The sequence below is a fragment of the Balaenoptera borealis genome (assembly GCF_965194805.1).
Source record: "Balaenoptera borealis genome assembly, chromosome: 1".
Taxonomy (NCBI): domain Eukaryota; kingdom Metazoa; phylum Chordata; class Mammalia; order Artiodactyla; family Balaenopteridae; genus Balaenoptera; species Balaenoptera borealis.
This window is the reverse complement of record NC_138860.1, coordinates 70,986,202-70,991,766: the sequence shown is the minus strand read 5'-3', so window position 1 is coordinate 70,991,766 and position 5,565 is coordinate 70,986,202. Positions and strand designations below refer to the sequence as shown.

At 63.8% G+C, this 5,565-nt stretch overlaps 1 pseudogene across 1 annotated transcript; it reads right to left on the bottom strand.

The window, feature by feature from the left end:
- Window positions 1-989: 989 nt before the first annotated feature.
- On the bottom strand, window positions 990-4,418 carry LOC309617824 (thimet oligopeptidase-like; annotated as a pseudogene). Its single transcript has 6 exons — window positions 4,277-4,418; window positions 3,701-4,076; window positions 3,426-3,621; window positions 2,134-2,254; window positions 1,359-1,497; window positions 990-1,145 (listed from the first exon to the last, which is right to left on the bottom strand). The product of its transcript is annotated as a thimet oligopeptidase-like (transcript).
- Window positions 4,419-5,565: the final 1,147 nt, after the last annotated feature.

Genomic DNA, 5,565 nt, shown 5'->3' with positions numbered 1-5,565 from the left:
GGACCCTAGCCTCTCTGAATGTCTGTGTCCTCTTCGGTAAAATAACAACAGAACGGGCGGGCAGGCTGAGGGGAGGACAGAGCGTGGCACGGCCTGCCCGCCTGGGCCACGGGGAGAAGGTCGGGGCGCCGCCCGCGCCCTCGTTCCGCTGCCTGGCGTCCTTTGTGGAGGGAGGGCTCCCAAGGAGCTCAAAGGCCAGGGAAGGACACACGGGACGGTCCAGAGCCACCCTACCGCTCCAGTGGTGCAGCACCCTCTCTGAATTCCTACTGCCACCAAAACACATCCCTAAGGCCTTTGGGAAGAATTGCTAGGACCCAGGAAGGCGGCCCCTTGCTGTGGTCCAGACTTCAGCAGCTGCCGATGACCAGAGGGAGCCAGCCGGCCGGCCGTGAGCAGGAGGACAGGACACGGGGACAGGGACAGCCACAGCCGGGCTTCCCGCAGCTGTGCCCACCGCCAGAACCAGCTCCAGCCAGTCACAGCCCCCGAGATGCCAAACAGTGACGGGCGAGAGGCCGGCAGGAAACTGACACCCCCTCACTGGAGAGCCTGCCCTGTCGGGGTGCGGGGCACCATCCCCGTCTGAACTCACCCCACAGCTCAGCCGTCTCCCAGTGACCCAGACGCGTCACCACGGCCCCAGGGCTGATCCCCGACCAAGGTCAGAACTCCCCCCAGTGTGACGGCCCCCATGCCACTCCTGTGGTGGAAGGGACGGCAGGCAGAGACCAGGAGTAGAGTCTTTTTTATTAATGGCTGCGTTTTCAAAGAACCATTTTGTTACCAGGAAAGCTCCCCAGGAAGGGATTGCATTAGTGCAACAAGGGGGAGCCTTGATGCCAGGCTTTCCAGACACTTCCAGGTGGAGACTTTTGGCCTAGGCCGGCCGCCGGGGACTCGGGGGCTGGGAGGACACACGGCCCCTCCCCCGCCCCGACGGGGCGCTAAGGCACCCGGCCCGCCTGGGGGGGCAAAACCCCGTGCCGTCAGCAGGCCGGCGGCTTGCAGCCCTCAACCTGCAGCCCTTTGCTCAGGAGGAAGGCGTCCTGCATGGGGTCACAACCCAGGAAGAGCTTCACCATGCCCTTGGCATCCTCGGAGCCCCCTGGCCTCAGAATGCAGCTTCTGTAGTCCATGGCAACCTGAGGAGAGGGGGCGGGGCTGCAGGAGGGTGGAGCACCCCCTTCACGGAGGGTGTGGGTGTGGCCACCTCTGCTGTGACTCAACAAAGGGCAGGGGAGCAGGGGGTTCTGGGCAGGGCCCTCAGAGCCTGGCAGGCCCAGGCGGGCGGCACAAGCATCTAGGCCCAGGCCAAGGACCTCCGTGTTGGTCTGCACGGCAGGCCGGCCTCTCACCTTGCCACTCAGGACGCCCTCCTGCTTGAAACGAGTGTGTGGACCGTGTCCGCGGAGTACACCTCGCTGCACAGGTAGCCATAGGACTGGGCGTCGTAGCTTCCTGCCAGGTGGCCGAAGGTCGCAGGCAGGTGGGTCCCTGGGACACACGCGGAGAGGCTCCTGCCCGGCCCCCTGGCCGCTCCGTGCCCCATCCCCAGAGCCCAGAGCTTGGGGCCTCAAAGCAGCCCTGTCTGAGTCCCCTGCCACTAGAGGGAGTATTGGCCCAACACTTCTAGAAAACGGGGACCTTGCGGGCAACTCAGTGGAGGGACACAAATCAATCTTTGCCGACTTTCTGCTGAAGCTCACGAGGGTTCACCCCTAAGCCTCTTACAGGGACAGCTGCCCGAGGCTCCGAGGGATGAGTCAGGGCTCGCCCTCCAGCACGGGGAGAGCGCGGGTTAAAGCGCTCACGAGGGAGTGAACTGCGTCTCCGCACCGACACGCACGGGCAAACCTCGTCGACGCGTTCCGTCCGGGGTATGAAGCCCTCTCCTGCCTCTTCCAGGCTCTCCAGAAAGCACGTGCAGATAGGCCCAGCCCACCCTCGGACTCCGCGGGCCACAGCTGGAGGGACCAGCCCAGGAACCCAGGCAGGAAGAGGCCAGAGGTCAGCGATCCTCGACCAGAGCCCGTCAGTCGGTCCCCCTTCACACACCACCAGAGGATCCTCTTGACCTGGGCAGTAGCCGCCAACCGACCGCTAAGGTGGGCCCGGCGTGCGCTTGGCTACCTGGCGTGGCTGGGACCCCGAGGATCTCCTGGCAGAGGCGGGCATTGTCCTAGGCCGGGTCCGAGGGCGTCTGCGTGTGCAGGGCCTGGTCCACCTTGGCCAGGACGATCTGGCGCAGGTTGAAGAGGCCTGGAGGGCGGGAGGAAGGAGACGGGGGCGCTGGCACTGTGTCCAGGCCGCGCTTTCCAGCCGGGCGGTCCGGGAGCCCCTTTCCTTTCCCTCGGCCCGGCCGCACGGGGGTTGGCCAGCCGGGACTTGATGAGCTTGTCCAGCAGCTCCTGGGGGACGGCGCTGCTCGTGCCCCGCCGAGACTGGCAGCAGCGCCAGGGCTTCACAGGGCGCGGCGCTCCCGGCCCCAGAGCCTACCCTCTGGTTCTCATCCCCGGCTGTCACCAGAGTCGCAGGCAACGTGCCCTTCTTTTCGTTTGTCTTTTTTCCGGCCCTCGACCACGCAAAGGTGTGAAGCCCTGCCACTCGCTGCCACGTGGATGCACCGTGAGAACACGGTGCTCAGCGAGAGAAGTCAGACACAGAAGGACACACAGGGTGTGACCCCACTGAGGGGAAACGTCCAGAACAGGTAGATCCACAGAGTCAGAGTGGGTTCCTGGTTGTCAGGGACAGGGGAGGGGAGGGAATGATAACTAAGGGCGTGAGGGACCTTTTTGGGGTGAGGGAAATGTTCCAGAACAGGGCAGTAGTGACGGCTGCACAGCTCAGTAAAGTGTCCCCACGCGCTCCGGTTGCAGTCTGTGAGAGCATCGCTCTCAGGACGAAGGGCTGACTGCAGGAAGACTGAACGAGCACTGGGTCCTGGGCCCAGACGCTCATCTGGGGACCCCCCCCCACATTGGGAAGTCACTGGGACTTGCTGAGCCTCCACCGAGACTGGCAGCAGCCCCAGGGCCTCACAGGGCGTGGTGCTCCCGGCCCCAGAGCCTAACCTCTGGTTCTCATCACTCATCACTCACCAGCCTTGCATGCAACGTTCCTTTCTTCTATTTTGTCTTTTTTAAAGGCAACTCTTGAATACCTGTATTTAACATGCAGGGAACCAGTCCTGACTCCTTGATCTGGGACTTCCAGCCTCCAGAGTCTCGAGGACATCCACTTCCGTTGTTTACGCGCCCAGTGTGTGGGGTTTGATGATGGAAACTGACACCGAGGGCGTCTCCTCGTGCGGGGTGACATCAGCGGAAGAATCCCGTGGCGAGGGCCTGCCTGAGGACCACGGGAGAGCCCGGGCCCTCCCCGCCCCCTGCCTTCAGCCCCTCGCCCGCACCCTCCTGGGAGCGGAGCTGGTGCATCGCTTGCCAGAACTCATGGAAGTAGGTCTCCAGCTCATCATGCTGGAACAGGGAGGGCGGGTTGGGCGTAGGCTTGGTGAAGTTGGCCACCATGGCCGCGATGGCAATCTGGCACCTCCCGTCCTGCTGCAGGCAGCCCGGCTGCAGGCCAAAGCAGGCCATGTGCCCGGACTTCCCTTCCCTGGGGAGGGACGCGGGTGAGGCCCCGCTACCACAGAGGAGCCCCGGCCCACGGCCGACAGGTTCCCCCACGCATGCACCGAGGGTAGAGGTCCAGGTAGAACTTGCTGATGGATGACCTTGCCCGAGGCCGCGTCCCGGACCGTGTAGAGCCTCACATCTTCATCTTCGTGACGCATGTTGGCGCCTTCCTCCAGGTCGAAGGTCAGCCCCAGCAGCTCCTGGGAGATGCCCAGCCGCCCGCGCGTGACCACCTGCATGGGGAAGGACTCATTGAGCAGGTACTGGTCCACGTGGTAGCGCGTCTCCTCCCCCTGGTTCATGTAGTAGCGCAGGTCCTAGACGTTGATGGGCCCATCAAAGTGCAGGCCCCGCCTCTGGCACTCAGCCTTCTTTAGCTCCAGGATCACGGCCGCTCCTGCTCCCCGAGGGGCTTCAGCTTCTGGGCCAGCTCATCTGCGGGCGGAGGGGAGAGGCTCAGCTATGTCCCTGTGGCAGCCGCCCAGCCGCCCCCCACCCCACGCCCCTCGAGGCAGAATGAAGGGTTGGGGAAGGCGACCCCCAAGGGCTGACACAGTGGGGTCTCAGGCAGCACCACGTCCAGTCAAGGTCCACCTGACCCCCGTCCCCACTGGGACTCGGGGAGGCGGGGTTACCTAGGAAAGTGGCCACCACCTGGCTGGTCTTGGCCATGTTCATCTCCAGCACAGAGTCGGCACGCGTGCTGAATCCCAGCAGGCGGGACTTCTGAGCCTGCAGCCTTACCAGCTCCCCGAGGATCGCGCAGTTCTCCTGGAACCCAGAGACAGCCAGCGCTGGGGACCGTGGGCCACGCCCTCCCCACAGGCCCCGGGCCAGGTCTCTGTGGGTGGGAGGGCTCTCAGGCCACTGGCGGGCACAGCCAAACCCCCTCCCTCCTCCTCCTGGCCTGGATTTCTAGACACTTTGGTGCTGTCCTAACATGTGGTCTTTATGAACACAGGTCCTTTTGGAACCAGAAACGGCGTGAACCATGATGAGCTCTAAGGCCAAGGGCAGGAAGAAATATGACCAGGCTCTCCAGGAGCCACCCAGGGGCCTCCCCGGGCTCAACAATACAAACTTGGCTGCCGTGCAGACAGCAGCTCATCCCCACGGCGCCCGAACACCCAGCCCCTGGACGGCGAGAGACCTGTTGCTGCAGGTGCCCCGTGGTTGGCTGGTGAGGCCTGGCCCCAGGCGTACGCCACCTTCTCTGGGGCCACCTCTCTGGGTCTGCGGTGGGGTTCTCCTGGGAGCCCCCAGTCACCACAGGACCAACGTGGCCTGTCTGCAGCCCAAGAAGGTGGGGACACAGGTCTGTCCCCCGTGGACATCACCCGCGAGGCCGAGCAAGCACCAGTGGTGTCTGCGGGGAAGATGAAGGGCTCATGCACAGCCCCCATCTACTGAAGATGCTAAACGGGAGAAGCACAGACTGCAGCCACATGCGGTATGGACCAAACGCAAGTGTCCTTGCAGGAACCGATGTCTGAATGTCGAGGCTGTTCCCGGGCCACAGTGAGAAGGCCCAGGCCCCACGCAAGGCACAGAGAGGGGATGGGGGGAACATCTGCGAATCTGAGCTCATCGGGCATCACCCCAGAAGGAGAGGGAGAGAGCCAGAAGGAGATACGGAGGGAGAGGGAGAGAGAGGGAGGTACAGACGTCTCTCCTTTCCCTGGGGGTTCTCTAGTGCAGCCAAGCCTGAAAACCACTGCATTTCGGGAGATGGGTCCTCGTGGAAAAGTTAAATAGTAGCTCATGGCATTATCGACACATATTAAAATGGCCCCAAATCTTGGGGAGTCAGGGAGGGGAGCTGGCGGCTGCCTCGTAAACGAGGAGAGATTGGGCGTCAGAGGAGGTGCCTGCCTCCACCACCTCCGCCGCCGCTGCCCCCCCCCAGGGCCCCGCAGACTTCATC